An 18,116-nucleotide genomic window follows, 5' to 3' on the forward strand; every position below is an offset into this window, starting at 1 on the left:
GTTAAACATATACCTAGGAGCCATTCCTCTCCTAGTATTTACCCAAGAGAAGTAAAGTCAGTGTCCTCAAAAAGACTTAAACATAAATGTTCATAGATCTTTTTATAATATTAAAAGCCTGGGGGAAAAAATCCCAAATGTTTATCAACCAGAGAATTGATAAACAAATTGTGGTATATTAGTACAATGGAATATTACTCATCAGTAAAAAGGAATGAGCTATTAACACATACAACATGGATGAATCTTACAATAATTATACTAAACGAAAAAAAGGCAGATTAAAAAATAGTACAAATAGTGACAAAAAAAAGAGTACGCAAGCACAATTCAATTTATACACAACTCTGGAAACTGCAGGTCAGTGAGGACAGGGGATGGGAAGCTAAAGGCAGTAAGGGGCCACTAGGAAGTGATAAAAGCACATTCTGAGGGGTAATGTGGTATTGACTTTAGTGATGTATAAATATGTTAAAATTTATCAAAGTATAGAATGTAAATATGTCAAGTTTACTGTATATTCATTGTAAATAAAGATGTACAAAATCAATCTACCAAAAATCCCTCATAGACACAGACAACAGTATGGTGGTTACCAGAGGGGAGGCGGGAGGGGATTACTAAATGGCGAAGGAGGTTAAATATAAGGTGATGGAAGAAGATTTGACTGTGGGTAGTGTGCACACAATACACTATGCAGATGATGTATTATAGAATTGTACACTTGACACCTACGTAATCTTATTAACCAATGTCACCCCAATAAATTTAATTTAAAAGTTAAGGAGAACAAAAAAGAAAGTTTAAAAACCATGGCACAAACTAAATCTCACCATTCAATAAACTTCTGGTAATAATTCCAGGCAAATGCAAATTTAAAATAAATGAATGAATTAATAAAATAAATATCTTTTTTAAAAATATTTTTTAATGATTTCAGAGAGGAAGGGAGAGGGATAGAGAGATAGAAACATCAGTGATGAGAGAAAACATCATTGATCAGCTGCCTTCTGCACGACTCCTACTGGGGATTGAGCCTGCAACCCAGGCATGTGCCGTGACTGAGAATCAAATGGTGACTTCCTGGTTCAAAGGTTGATACTCAACCACTGGCCAGGCAATAAATACATTTTTAAAGGTTGCATTATTTGGGCAATATGGCTTCCCACATTTCTGATCTATTTGTTTAATATTCACTATCTTTCTTAGCCTCAAAAACAAGCTGATAGACTCACCTTTCCCTGGAATGTGATTACTAAGCCCACCCGTCCCTGGAAAGGCGATGACTTACTGTAAATGTGATATAGCCCCAATCCAGAAGGAACACCTTGTATGGACATATACATTGACTAACCAACCAGCTCTCTCCAAGTACCCCAAGCCCTCGTGCCTTCCGCATTCTTTAAAAGAGTTCTAACCGCTGCACAGGCTGCTGCTCTCCCTTTGTGAGACAGCCCGGCAGGTCTTTCCTCTAATAAAGCCTGTGTCACCTGGTTTTCGGCCTCCGACTGATTTTTACAAGCCCTATATTAAGGTCTAATATTATCTACCAGCAGTGTGTATTCATAAGGATATAGGGGAGCAAATATAGGTTAATTAATTCTATCACTCAGCTTCTGCTTGTTGTTCTGAAAGTGGAACTGCTTTTCTTAGGTTCTTGTTACTCAAAGTGTGAATTTTGAATAAATAATGTCAATATCACCTCAGAACTTGTTATAAATACAAAATATCAAGCCCTACTTCAGACTTAATGAATCAGAACCTACAATTTAATAGAATGCCCTGTTTATTCCTATTCAGTTTAAAATTTGACAACATTGGCCTAAGCACAGCCTCAAGTTCCCAGATCAAATCTTAGGAGCAGTCTTTCTAAGGATAGCAGTCTGAGGTCCTTTATAATTCTTCTATAGATAGCCCAAACCAAAGAACTTGAAAAGCCAATGATTTAATTAGTGAGTTTTTCCCATAGGGCATGCATGTATTAATGTATCTATATTCTATGGTAATTATATTACTGATAAAATTGTGGCTTTAAGTATGTTAAATGTTTTTCTTAATTTAACACACTCAACAATTTAACACTTTAGACCAATAGAAAAGTACAGATATATAAGGGCAGATTAAAAATGGCAGATATCCAAAGTGTATTGATCTCTTTATGGGATTTTGATGACACTTTTTGTACTTATAGTGGAATATTTTAGTTTTAGAATTTTTGGTTTTGAAACAAAATCAGAAATCTTCAATGAATAGTGACTCAGACAAACCTTGATGGTATTCAGCATCCATATCCTGTCCTTCCCCAAACCTTTCTTTTATCTATATTGTAAAATGAAATGCATTGTTGTAATATCCGAGGTAATTTATATCTACTTCCAAGAGTGGGCCATATATTTTTTTTTAAATTTCTTGCATATTATTATTATTCCCCTGGGTGGGAGTGGCCACTAAAAATCTTATTTATGAGAGCTATCAGATTCCAGGTTTTGTAGGAGAAGAGAATTAGAAAGAAAATTTTACTGGGAAAAAAAAGGGAAGTACTAAAAACAAATAATAGTTTGGAACTTCAAATGTATTCCTGTCACGATTTTTACTTCTTCAAAAAAGGTCAAAGATATATAGGGATCAATGTTAACTATGTGCAAATTAATTTAGGTGACAAGAGGGATAAACCTTTATATACATCTTTTTCAATATTTAATGAAGTCAAATTTAGCTCATAAAGGTGAATGTAAATGATGCAAATGTAATCTTGTTTTCAAATTTCTTGTAGCAATTTAAAATGTTTAAATAAGCAAACAAGTCATGGGATACAAATATGCCAGAGACTTACTGTGGTAGTTGGGGATATTTTACTTTCACCTTATATCAGCAGAGAGAACCATGAAAAACTTGAGAGAAAATCACTCTGTATACATTTGTTGTGTGAAATACAAAACATTTTAATACATACAATTTCCAATTGCTAAGCATGATAAATCATATTGAATACATTTTAATCATTATAAAGCCTTCATCCAATAACTAATAAAAATCTATCATATATCTGAACTTTATGATAGATTATTGTTAAATTATTATAATAAATATACAAAAATATACACAATTTTTATCAGAATAAAAATCACAAGTAAGGACTATTGAGCATCAACAATATGTAATTAAATCAAAGTTTGAAATGAAATTAAGAATAAAATTAAATCTCCAATTACCTTAATAGTTTAAAAGCACCAAAATCAACAGATATACACAGTATAAAATTCAGAATAAATTCAGCTGAACTTAATGGTGTATTTGATGTGAGTCTGAATTTAGCAGAACACACCTTTAAGTGTTCTTTTTCCCATAATGACTAGTTTTATCAAACTAATTTTAGAAATTTTAATGTTTTCCCTCCTTAATCACATTAACCACCCTAAAAAAATTGTTTTCATTTTGTTTCTCCAAAATATATTCATATTAAAGCTTTAGCATGTTTAAATATCTTCACATGCAGTTGTTTACACTTCCCAATCCAGATACTCATAACTTCACCATTAGTGGGGAAAATGATAATGTTTAACTATTGTGTATTTTAAAGAATTACTTTCTGGGGAGAAATACAATTTCTCTTAAAGTGGTAGATAATGGAAAATGTGGCACAAATAAGTCAATAATAATCATTGAACTTTAGAAAGTGAAACAAGGGGAAGACAAACCTTTTAAATGAAAATATGTAAATTATTTAGAAGTAATTACAATTGGTATTGCAAGTGGTATTGGAATTCAATGAAATAATATTTTTAAAACATTGTGAAGCGTTTGAACGGCTAAAATTAAGTGGATGTTGGGGCAGTCCTCATAGAAGTGTGTAAGGTTGAAGCATCTTAAGTAATTTATGTTTTGAGAAAATTTTGCATTGTGGAAGCATGAAAATATCTATAATGTTTCAAATTAGTGACTGTCCACTTACAAGTCAACTTCAATTTATTTATTTTTTTTCTCTCTGTCATTAATTACTTTGGGGTTGGCTGAAGGCCATTAAATTAGTCACTTTTTAAATCCCTAGTAAGTTTCCTAATTATCTCTGCTCTCTCAAATGTTGCACTTTTCAAACATATTGTAGTCCCTTTACTTTTACAGTGCTGCCATAAAACATTTCCCACATTTAAAATGCTATAATGAGAGGGTAGAGTTATTCTATTTCAGTTAAGCTAGAGAGATTTTATTTTAAAACAACTCAAACCTATCACATAATCTCTAAATTGCTTTATACACAATTCTAGCAAATGCTATGTCATGAGATGATATTGTATATTTACATTAAAATTATGCAAATTTTAATTTAAATGTTAAATGAGAGAAACTCCCAGTTGCCATAAGCAGTTTGGACTTCCACAGTAATTTACCATCATATAATTGAGCCATTTGAAATAGTTCTTTTAAATTAATGCTAATGCTATCTTATTATATGGTTCCAAATAATGTGACAGGCTATCATTTGTCTCAATAAATTGCTGGCGATATGACTGACAAGCAGATTAGAATAAAGCCAGAAACAGAAATTTCTGATAAACATGCACTGTTTTGCTAATGGATATAATTGTGTAGTTTTTAGTTTCCAGTAACCCAAGGACTAGAAGAACAGACACCAGAGCTTGGTGAGCAAGAAGTTCATCATAAAAGGTGTCATTTTGTTATTGCATCTGGAGGCACAAGCCAATTTTTTCAGTGACAATACCTCTATGCAATATGAAGTGTTGTATAATAAAAATAATAAATTGCTCTGTTGTCTTTCTATCACCAGGTCACAGCAAGAAATAAAACCAGAGGAGCCTAAGTAAAAAATAGAAACCATATTGTTCCAAAGGTCATACAATCTCCTTCATTCTCTTTTAAAATTGTTCATGTTAAAATACAGTTGATTTGTATTACAGTCAATAAACTTTTTTTAAAGGAAGAATTAAAGCTATGTGGAGGCTGCTTATTTGAGCATATGGAATGCCTTACTTAACATACAGATATTTTATTTCCTGGTTAAATCCCCATTTTCTCATGATTACTAATGATGTTTTCTCCTTCTGAAGGTGGCTTTGAAAGGGCCAGACAACTCAAAAATCAATTAGCATTATCATTAACTCCTCAAAAACATTCTGTGGAGTTATTGACTATTTACAGAAATAATTTTGAAGCCTAAATATTGTGCACGTAAGATTTCATACTTAGAATATATTAAATAATATGAATACATGTCATGCATATATCATGTATGCGTCCTGGAAACGATTAAAAACTTATTTTCAATGATTATTTGTAATACAAATGAGCATAATAAATAATAACGTCTTTGTAGCACTTATAAACATTACAAAATTATTTGTTTAAGTAGTTTAATGTCTACCTCCCTACTAGATTGCACGTTTTGTAAGTGTAGAACAGTAGGCCCTTCACCACAATATCTCCATTGCATGATGTTGTATGATAGTATTTGTTCATATATCCTAAATAAATTTTCATTTAATTAATAAATAAAAAATAGTTACATTATGAGTAAGCTGACTACTCTGTTTCACATCTTCTTTCTCATATCATGCATTCTCCGATTTTGTAGACAGAGTATTACAATATGTTTGTTAATTTACAATGTGAAGAAATCCTTTAGCGTCAGATAATTGCTGAGAATCCACAAAGTATCATCCCATAGGCTTTAATGATGGCAAAGGATAGGACCCAGCATGCAAAAGAAAGAGCAAGTCAACAGAAGGTTCGAAAACCTTTCAGGCACAACTCCCTGGTCCTTTGCACAGGATGTACTTCCTTTGGGATTATGAATTAGCAAAATATGTGCAAGTTACTTTGTTCTCAGGAAAGCCAAGGTATGAATGTACTGAGGAGTTTTTATACTCCACTGATGGCACAAAACACTCTTCAATATGTCATCAAAAACAATGTAAAGTGTGCTGCTATGAGTATAGGGGTGCATATGTCCTTTCTGATTGGCTGGGGAGGGGCTGAGAGGTCAATGGGGGAAAAAGGAATCATATGTAATACTTTAAACAATAAAGAATTTTAAAAATCCTTTATAATAAAAGCCTAATATGCAAATTGTCCCCTCAACCTGGAGTTCAATCACGGGTGGAGCCGGTCCACCAACTGCCCGCAGCCCCTCCCCCCAGCTGGCCCCACCCACCATCAGTCCCCCCACCTCCCGTGTCCCCTCCCTCTGGCTGGCCTGGCCCAGAATGGCCCGAATCGGGCAGGCTGGCCAGACCCTACCCGAGCACTAATTCATGCCCTGTGCCTCTAGTAAATAAATAAAATGGAGTATAAAAACAAACAATGCAAACAATCTCTGTACAGGGGACTTTCAGTCTTTTAACAGATCATCATAAATCACCACTAGCTACATTGGTTCTTATTTTGGCCACCTGTCAGTACCATGACTCCAGGCATCCCTGGAGATAAGAATCTCCAGCCTCCTTGCACCCAGTGTCCACCACATCCTGAAGGACACCCCCAGGCTTGCAAGGTGTCATTTCCAAGCCGATACTTCACAGGCAGACCTTCAGATACATTTTATTTGAGTTTTTGCTTTTCTTCAAAGTCTGTAGTATAGTCACATATTTAGATAACATTTTGATTTTATTTTACTGGCCACTAATCTTACTTCTAATATATGAATCTTATTCTTAAACTCCAAGAGAAAACTTTATCTTCCTTATAGAATCTCCATTACAAGTTCCCTTATAAAGGGGCATTTCAGATTCATTTAGTGAGAAAAGTTTTGTGTGCCAATGTATAGTCTCCCTTTTTCAACAGAAATCACTTAAATATATTATTTGATTTCTTGAGTATTGAGAAGATGTTATAGGCCTTTTTTCAATTTATTTTACATTGAACATTGTCTGTGCCTAGACTCTCTCAGTGGTTCTCAACCTGTGGGTCGCAACCATCGGAAAACACATATAGCATGCCAGATATTTACATTACGATTCATAACAGTAGCAAAATTACAGTTATGAAGTAGCAACGAAAATAATTTTGTGGTTGGGGGTCACCACAACATGAGGAGCTGTATTAAAGGGTCGCGGCATTAGGAAGGTTGAGAACCACTGTGAGTAACCTATATTATACAAATCTCCGCTCATTTAGCACTGGCCACACTGGAAACACCATTCAGGTTACTATTACCTGGGCTTTGCACTTGATCTTGTCTGTATCTTTTCCCACATATTTGTCTAACTTGTGCCTCATTTCACTCAGGCCCGTGCTGGAATGCACCTTATTGTCAGAGTCTCCCTGACAAGTCTGTCTGAAATAGCACATTGCAATCAGTCCTCAACCCCTTACTATGCTGCTTTCTTTTTATTGACATTATGTTTCAGGGAGTGTTCCATGACCAACTATTCATTTAGTAATTTCATAAAAAGGACTCATAGGACTCAGATGTATCATTCTCAAGGTTATAGTTTATTACGTAAGGGTTTATAGAGCAGGATCAATAAGGGGAAATGATGAATCAGGTGGAGTCTGGAGGAGATGAGGTGCAGGTTGCTGAAGGCCTCTCCCTTAGGAGTCACACAGACCATACTGATCTCCTAGCAACAAACTGCAACAACCCATAGCTGGTTCTGTCCAGGGGAGTCAGCTTGAGTCTCAAAGTCCAGGCCTACATAGAGGGCTGCTCATGTAGGCACATACCAGCCAGCCATGATTACCGAAAAACTTCAGACCCAGAAGAAAAACAGGTGTCCACCATATATCATATTGTTTTCATAGATTGGGAAGACAAGCAAGACGTATGGTTCAGTGCCACAGGCATTGAAATATCCTGACCAATTAGTAACACAGGGAATTCTCCAAAGGCTAAGTGGCCAGGGCCAGCCAAGGGTCACCCATGGGAAAGAGGGGCACAATATCAGGTCTGCTGCATTAGCTCCTTCCTGCCCACCTTACCATCAATTGACCTATTACATGTGTGTTATTTATTGGTTTAAATTGTCTACTTCTCCTACTGGACTAAACTCTATGAGGACAGAGACTTTGTCTCTTTTGTTTGTTACTATATCATTTTGTTGTTGTTTTTTCCTGATCTAAAACAACACTATTTTCTCAAACTCAGGAGGTCAGATGTCCAAAATAGATCTCCCTGGGCTAAACTCAAGGTGTCAGCAGGGCTGCATTTCCTTCAGGAGGCTGTAGGGGAGAATCCATTTCCTTACTCATTTGGATTGTTAGCCCAATTCAGTTCCTTGTGGTTGCAGGACTGAAGTCACCTTTTCTTTACTGGCTGTCAGCTGATGGCCATTTCAGTTTCTAGAGCCCAGCCACATTAATTCATTCATGGCCCCCTTTCTTCATCTTCAGAGCTAGACATGGTTGATCAAGTCCCACTTATGCTTCAGCTCTCTTGTCTCTCTTGTGTCACATCTCTGTGATTGTAGCCAGGAAAGGTTTTCCACTTCTAAATTATTACATTTGGAGCCATCCATATATATAAAAGGCTAATATGCAAAGTGTCCCCTTGGGAGTTTGACCGGGAGTTCAATTGCTTGGTATGATGTGTGCAGACCACCAGGGGGCGGCACAGAATGAAGGAAGGCCCCGGCAAGCAGCTGGAAGGCCCTGATTAGCCCTGATCACCTGCCAGGCCTAGGGACCCTACACGTGCATGAATTTTGTGCACCTGGCGCCTAGTATGGATAATATAGGATAATCTTATTTTAAAGTCAGCAGATTAGGCCCTGGATGATGTGACTCAGTTGGTTGAGCATTGGCCCATGCATCAAAAGGTCTCCAGTTCAATTCTGGTCGGGGCACATGCCAGGGTTGTGGGCTTGATTGCCAGTAGGAGGCATGCAGGAGGCAGCCAATGTTTCTCTCTCACATCAATGTTTCTCTCTCTTTCTGTCCCTCTCCCTTCCTCCCTCTCATTTTCCCTTCTCCCTTCCTTGTCCAGGTATTTCTCCAGTAGTGCAGACTTGGAAATTGGACAGCCTCATGTCAGACCCAGGAGATGTAGGGTGGAGTTGTGCACTGATTTAAGAAAACCATCTTTGGCTTGGGCAATGGGAAGGCAGAGTGGACTAGAGCAGACACTGAATCTTTTGGGGTCTTGATCTTGGACTTCCCAACTTCCAGAACTTCTTTCCCTCCTGACCAATTTTTATCATTTCACAGACAGCAATCAATTTGGCCATAACATTACCGTACTTCCAGCTCCGACTGCGAGGAGCTACTCAGGACGAAAGGGTGTTCACGGAACGCATCTAGGTGCTGACAGCCACCAGCAGCCTTCCAGTCACAGTTAGTCCTGACAACATCTTTCTAAGGGTCTTGACCCTGTTCTCTCGGTGACTGCAGCCACCTGGCCAGGCAGCCAGACCGGGCGCACTGCTCCAGCCCCACCGAGATCCCTTCCCCCATGGGAATACTCCCCACAGATCCTACCCAGGAACTCGGGCGGGGCAGGGTCGGCTGCTACTACCTCGTTTATGCTTAGTGTAGTGACTGGTATAGAAGAGTCATTTCGAACCATTTGTTAAATACAAACACTGATGAATAGTCATAGACCTCTGCCTGGGGGGTTAAAGTATGCATCGGTGAAAGACAGAAAAGGATGAGAGGGTCACAGAAGGGCATGTTGGGAATGATATTTTATAGGTATTGAAAATGAGATATGAGTGATATGAGTACTGTGCCTTATTTTGCCTCCCCTCCCTGCAAAAAAAAAAAAAAAAATTAATCCCAGATAGAAACTTAAACACAGTAGGTCACATTTACAAAATGTTAAGAAATGCAAGGTGACCATAAGAAGAAAGGGGAAACTGCTCATCATATTTTCTAAAAAGGGTTTTAATTGTGAATTACATTCAGATATGACATAAGAAAGATGGTTAGGTAGGTCAGGCAGCTAAAGGACTTACTGCAAGAGGCTTTGAAACCTTTATAGAAACCATCACAAAAGGAAAAGATCACTTTTTATCCCGAGTTCTTTAGCTCTGATTATGCCACATTATGAAGTGGACTAACTGATCCTTCTCAGAGCCTCTTCAGACCATAGGATTATTGCTAGACTGTTCCCATTCTATTCTCCACAGTGGCTGCATGTGTGATCATTATTATTCTGGACTGTATGAGGCAAAAGAAAGCATAAAATGCATATTTTATCATAGTTTGAGATAAAAACTATTTTAATTTTTTTCACAGATATTTCTTTGTTTTTTCAAATTCTGATGTAATTTAAGCTTACTGAAACAAAATTATCATCTTGAGTTTAAGGATGAGAGGTTTATGCGATAGAAAAAACTGAACGACATAAAATAAGGATGGGATAAAGAAGAATGACATGCATTGCCCAAAAAATCACCTATTTAAAAAAATAAGAAAGGCTAAATTGCAAATGTTTGGAGAAAATAACTTTTATAATTATTGTAGTTGAAAAATATGACACATGATATCGAAAAACATGAAAATTCATGTGCTCAATAAACATTTATTGATATTGCTATATATATTTTTTAATCTGTAAAGATGATCTCAATGAAGTTTACCAGGATCTTTTGAAATAACCTATGCTTAAAGGAAATAACAATAAAAATCAGCTTTTAAACAGCTTACAAGTGTCTATATTTTGTTATATACCTGTATGGATTCTTAAAGTTATTAAAAACAAACAAAAACTCTGTAAACCTTTGACAAAAGCATGCATTGGAAGTGATAAAAGGCAAAAACACCTGGGCTATTCTGCAGGCATTTCTAATCTTTAAACACAATGAAAAAGAACAAATGAACTTGCAGCCTCTCTTTGGAAAGAATGAATGATCAGTGATGAGCAATTTTTCACAGAAAACACCTTAGTAAGAGAGCAAAGAGTGCGAGTCTCCTAGAGCCTGCAAGCATTCCCTCAGCACTTTTCATCCATTACACCTCCCATTTCACTTCTTTTAGTTACAGTTTAAACTATTTCCTTAAAAGATGGTTCAGAGTCTAGGAACACACAAAGAGCATAAATACAGACTTCTCAAATTAACAAAATAAAAACTTCCCAGTATCCCACCTAAAGTTGTATATTCTATGAAGACGGTGGGAATTCAAATTTGTGGTGTGTATTTTCTGGATACAGGCTGCCTCTTAAATGTTAACCTGAATGAATGAGCTGATTTAGAAACACAAAAGGTATAATGCACATTTTATGCTGCCTTGCTCATTAAACCTGTGTGTCTTAGTACCAGTTCCGGTTGGTTTGGGAATAACATGTAGTCAAGAAAAATAACTAGAATTCGTACACAAAATCATTGTATGTTTTTACATGTTTCTGGAACACAGGATGCTGTTGTAGGGAGGAATCTGTTTACAGGTGACATGGAAAACTCAGATACGCTTGACTGTGATCATTAACACCATTGGGCTTCTTGTGAGAATAAAGCTTTGCCTCCGGGCATGACTCTAACGAGGATAATTAAATTCTGCACACCTAAAGCACCTCTCTGACTCCATCTTGGAGAAGTCATTTCTTTTCTGTTACATACTGTTGTTCCAGGATCTGAAACGAGCTGTTGTTCAGCCCATACATAACTGCATTTAGTGGTGGGCAAAGTGTTAACTTTATATGCGAAGTAGAAAAATGCTTCCATATGAGAATTTTTATCATAAATTTGCATTATTAATATGGATATTGTATTTTTTGAAATGATATGATTGAAAATAAGTATTTAATACAGTTTGAGGAAATAAAAATCAACTAGAACAATATGATACATATTTTATAACTATCATCTATATTTGATATAACTAAAATAAGTTATATTAAAAAACACAAAGTATAAATCATTTTTCTAAAAATTTAATATATCAATATATTGTATTACATTATTTTCTCTACAGCAGTGTTGAATTTCAGAGTCTCACCCCTCCAACATCACTGGTATTGCATCGAGTTTGTAACAGCTTGTGTCCATGTTTAATTTAAACCAGGACTATTTCAAGAGAGAAACAAATTTCTCTTTCCAGCAGGCCTCTCTCTCATTTCTACTTAAACCAGAAACTATCATTCTCAGCACAGTTAAAGCAAATGAGCAGAGAAGAATCTGCAAAAGCTGTTTCTTTGTGTTTGCATCAAGCAGTTCCTGGTATCAGTGCCTTGTCTGCCATTCACCTGCCTATCGCTATATGCCAGTATCTAATTGTGATGCTTCTCTGTCCAAATCCTTGGTATTATTGGGAACGAAGCTTATGTCTGGGAACAGTCTAGTGTTGCTCAATTAATCAACCAGGTACATCTCATTAGGATGATTGGCAGCTGGCCCTGGCTGATGTGGCTCCCTTGGTTGGAGTGTCCTCCTGTCCACTAAAAGATGGCGGGTTCATTTCCGGTCAGGGCACATACCTGGGTTGTGGGTTCAACCCATGGTTGGGGTGTATACAGGAGACAACAAATTGATGTTTCTCTCTCACATAAGATCGATCTCTCTCTCTCTCTCTCTCTTCCCCTTCCCTTCCTCTCTCTAAAATAAATTTTTAAAAAAATGATTGACAGGTGAAAGATGAAGCTTTGGTGGAAATAGTGGTAATAAAGAAGGCCAGCCACCCACAGAACAGAACAAGTTCTCCTGTCTATGGCACTTTTACCTTATCACCCAAGGGGTGCAGTGAGCAGGCCACTGGCAGGTCTGCCTCTTGCTGGAAGGAAATATCCAGGTTTAGACTACCAAAAATGGTGTAAAGCCTAATTGCTTATATAAGTGTAATTAAATGGAAGTTTTGTGATTATACTTGCTCTTCTCCCCAAGTGTATTACCCCTGTACTATTACAAGTCTGATAGTCAACATGGCATGAAATTACACTGTGGTCTTAATTCCACAAATGTATGTGTTGTCTAGTTTCAATTCCATTTTACTTTGAATTTCAGTTTCATCTAAATCATAGATTAAAGGGAACATTCAAAAGCAGTTTTATAAGTTTCCAACAAGGTTAATGAAGTTCAACACTTCAGTTGAATCAGAAAATGAAGAAAAAAAAGTACGATGATTATAATTTCATTTGAAATTACTGCATAGGGCCAGGAAAAATCATTATAATATCTATATACTGTAAACAACTGAAGAGCAATTATGTAGAATGTCTTTCTCTTTAAAATTTTTGCTATACTTTTATTTAGTGCCTGCTGTCTGGGGGCAAAGCAGTTTTGAATGCAAATGACTTGTAGAATGAGATTCATGTTCTCAAAACATTTATTCAGAATAGTGAATAATCGTCCTCTGCTGCTTTCTTCAAATCAATTTCTAATGGGGCTTCTGGGAATATCTGCTTGCCCTATGTTTGTGATAAAAATACTTTTACACTTAATGTAACTGTAATTTTTTTTAAAGAATTAGAAAATTCATGTACTTACAGTGTTTCACAGCATGAGTTGCAACTAAGAGTGGATTATACTCAAGTTTAACCAACTCTTTTTTTTTAAAAAAAAAATACTTTTACTGATTTCAGAGAGGAAGGTAGGAGAGAGATAGAAACATCAATGATGAGAATTACTGATTAGCTGCCTCCTTATCGCACCCTACTGGGGATTGAGCATGCAACCTGGGCATGTGCCCTGACCAGGAATCAAACCATAATCTCCTGGTTCATCGGTTGATGTTCAACCACTGAGCAACGCTGGCCAGACAAGTTTAACCAACTCTTTACAGACAACTTTAAAAACATTAGAACTTAGAAGGGTATCTACTTTTAAAAAATCACATTTCAAACCATTATGTTAGATTTAAACAGTGCTAATCTCAGAAGCAAAACAATCACAGAGAGGATTAATTATTTTACATGTGGTAGTTACCAGCTCAGTGAGGTCCCTAAATATCACTCTTTTGTCAGTAATACATATGTAGGTGTTCTCTTTTTATCATGAGTTCTATTCTTGCTCACCTAGATGCCAATAGAATACTAGAATTTTCAGTATTAGTCTCTGACAACTATCATAAATGAGACAGAATTTGGAATCTCAATGATAGAGTTTTTTTCACAAGTTTTACCCAAGGTGGTGCCAAAATCAACATATTTCATTCTCACTGGCATGAGAGAGCAGGATAAGATGGAAGTCCAAAAGGCCAACTATATCATTGTTTCTTGCTTTTTAGGAATTATATTGAGTTTTTGAGTAATTTTTGGTGCCAAGTAAGTTTTTAACTATCTGATTTATCACTTCAATTGGTGGATCACTTTTGTTCATGTGACCTGGTAGAAATCTTTATATATTGTGAAACATACCTTTTTTTTTTTTTGCCTAAAAATGATTCTAATACAGTCTGAGGTGTTTACAAATAATGTGACTTGCTATTTGGGATTTGCTTCTAAACAATGCAGATGGGAGATGGGGAAGGCATGTAGATGGGAAAGAACTACTCAACAACATTCTTTATACTAGTCTGTCCACTTTCATGTATGTTTGAAATCCCCCTTAATAAACATTAAAAATATCTCCTAGCTTAGGTGTTACAAACTAGTGGTCTGTAGGCTGGATCCAGTCAGCCAACATTTGACCCAGACCGTGCTTAAAAACTGGGAAAGGCCACATAATAATCTGAGATATTCTTGAAAAGTCAGATGTGGCAACATTGAGATAATGTTCCCTCATAATAAACACATAGTGCAGAGTAATAGTTGCGTCCTATAAAAAAATACATGCATTTGCTCTGGCCCTGGAGAACTCCTAATGCATTATGTTTGGCTGGCTTTACTTATTTACTTTGCCTTCTTGGATCTTGCAAATATTTAAAATGTTTAAGTTATGGATAGGTTTCCACTTTCTTATTGAAAGATGCTATTACTAAAAACCATTCAGTTATTTATTATGAAAAACATGGGCTCAATGTTGACATCTTCTGATTTTTCAATAAAATCTGAAACCTCAGCTTATATGAAATTTCCCAATTTACAAATAGTCTAGATCAAATATGAGTAGCAAAGTGACCAATAAATCAAAATGTTTTTCAACGTTCTTATAGGCGTTCCCAAAGCAATTTGATTGTCTCTGAAATACAATGGAGAATACCAAGAATATATTTCAGGCCCTGAAAGACAAATGAGAAAATCCTGCCCTGGCTGGTGTGGTTCAGTGGTTAAAGCGTCAGCCTGCTCATGGAAGAGTCTCCGGTTCAATTCCTAGCCAAGGGCACATACCTGGGTTGCAGGTTTGATCTTTGGCACTGGTTGGAACACTTTTGGGAGGTAACCAATCGATGTGTCTCTCTCACATTGATGTTTCTCTTTCTCTTTCTCTCTTTTCCCCTCCTCCCCACCTTCCACTCTCTCTTAAAAAAAAAAAATCAATGGAAAAATATCCTTGGCTGAGGATTAACAATAACAACAAAATAAAAGGAAATGAAAAACCTTCCTTCTTATCATCCAAGATTTACACTGTGGGTGTGAGTTTTTATATCAATTTTTTACTCATTCAGGATTTGCATTGAAGTGCTTATTCCTAAATTCAAAGGTTAATCTTGCTTTGCTCCAGTCAAAATCTAATAAGCTACTCTGATTACATTGCTATAATCACACACATATACACATAACATGCACACACCTTACTGCATATTAAAATATATTTTCCATCTCAAGAAATTGTAAATCAAGCATATAAAAGTGAAAGGAGAAGAAAGAAATATACCAATGTTTCAGTGAACAGAAGTAAAAGAAGAAAAATGAGTTATGGGTGCCATTATATATCATTCATGTTTAAAAGATCTTTTTGTAACATGAATATTCAATTTACAAAGCCCTGTTATAAATCAGTCATCATCAGTAAGAGATTTATCTTGCTTGCCTGTGTGATATAATAACTCATTGCTTTATGGGGAGAAAGCCATAGAGTAAATTGCTAAATTCATTAAAAACTTATATATTACTGTCTAGGAAAAGATCAACTGATTGAAAACTGCTAAACCATCTAATAGTCAATTATTCCACATAGAAATATTTTAATGAACCTTTATTAGAATAGGTATTTCAGATGCAATTACAAGAGAGAAAATGTTGCCACGTCAGGTTATGATTTGTTGTAGTTCCCAGCAAAAGCTTTCTGGGTGGGAGTTCAACATAAAGAGAATGTGTTCTAAAATCTGATGCTGAGGATTTTTATCCCATTTTGGCTGAAGGCCTTTTACCACTGACAAGGTATGCAGTGCACAGGGAATTTCAGCACCAAAACGGAACCCCAAACAACAGCTTCGCATTTGGAGTCGGCTCTATAACAGTGCATGTTAAGTTGTGTCCTCTGGCCTTTTGGGTTTGGGGAAACCCACTAGAATCCTGATGTAGAAGAGTGAAAAAGCTGCAGGGTAGGTTCCCCTGTCTTCATTCAAAGGAATGAATGACATGCCAACTGTGAAAACTTTCCCTCCAAGTTTACATAGTACAAATGGCATTTATCGGGAGATGTGTAACTCCTTTGGAATGTCATGTATATTCCTGAACATATTTTTTTAAATAGCTATTCACTTCATAATAGCTAGTCTCTCTTACTAGACCATTAAATAAAATATCAATAATTGACTCAGACTGTAGTATAAATGATTGTTTTATGCTTAATTGGAATTAAATCAGTAATACATTCAGTAAATAAAACTTGTGGGGCCAAATAGTATATATATACTATATATATATATATATATATATATATATATATATATATATATATATGGCTTCATATCTCTAGAAAAAACCTCCTTGTTTTCCACTGACCTCAGGAAACTGAGAGCCCAGATAATTTTTTAAATTAAATTTTATTTTAAAAATGCAATTTTATTTTTTGTTGGGGATGTTGGGCAGGATAAGAGGAAAAAATATCTAGAGATACAACTTGTCTGTAGACAGAATACAAAGGGAATGTTTCTTTTTGTACTTCTCTACTTGAACATTTCTAACCTTGCTTTCTGTTTCTCAGATATTTCTGTTTAGGCATCTGACGGGTTGAGGTCAGCATTGTAAAGACAAAATGATAGGTATTTCATATTCTCCTTTGAGCTTACTAATAGACTGCAAACTACTGAGGGCAAGATCAGTGGCTTCCTCATGTATGTATCTTCATCTTCTAGAAAAATGCTGGGCACCTATCAAAAACTAATTAAATGCGAGTTGAAAGGATGGCTAGAAGAATAAATGAATAAACTGTAATTGTAATGACTGCATTGTCAGATGTTCTTAAGACTGGTGACTGAGCTTGGTGTTTATAAAGACTGTGATGTCTATCAAGACATGGATAAATAATGGTTGTCTAAGTATTGTCATGCCAGTAATTTATTATGATACTTTATGTTATCAAGGATATGTTTCTAATAAACTTGAACTCCTATGCACTCTAATTAACTCCTGGGATAAATAGGAAGAACTAGAGTTTAAGTTAGTAAAGAATGCCCAATAGTGTGTCTAACATGGTTATCTTCTGTTCTGGGTATCTCACTGCCTATAGGATGAGCACTTAGAATGAAAACACATATAACCCTACAAACAAGTGTCAGAGCAGTGACTTAGAGAGGTAGTTGACAGCAGAAGGAAAAAAGGAAGTTCCCAACTCTGATGCTAGAAATATTTCTGAATCTCCCTCCTGTCTATATACCGATAGCTAAAAACCTACTCTTCCATCTCATAAGGACTAGTCAGAACAGTTGGGAAAACTGTTCTAAAGCATATACAATTCTCCTGTTGATGAGCCACATTTTATGTAATTTCAGGATGATTTTTAAGGCAGTAATGGTACCCCACTCATGTAACCCTGCAACTCCCTTGCTCCTGCTTTGTGTCTTTAACTTGGTTACTACTTTTACTCCTGGTTACGATTGAACTGTGCTTGTCCCAAAAAGATAGGATCAAGTCCTAACCCCCAGTACCTCAGGATGTGATGAAATTCAGAAATAGGGCCTTCACAGAACTAAATCAAGTGATAGTGAGACCATTGAGTTGGACTTAATTGAATATGATCAGTGTTTTTATAAAAAGGAGTGATCTGGATACAGACACACACAGAGGGAAGACAATGTGAAGAGCCACAGCAATAAGATGGCCATGTGACTGGAGCGTTCATAAGCCAAGGAATGCAAGGACTGCCTGCAAACTCCAGAAGCTAGAAGAGGAAAGGAAGGATTCT

Source organism: Myotis nattereri (genome assembly GCF_964212035.1).
Source record: "Myotis nattereri genome assembly, chromosome: 6".
NCBI classification, from domain to species: Eukaryota; Metazoa; Chordata; class Mammalia; order Chiroptera; family Vespertilionidae; genus Myotis; species Myotis nattereri.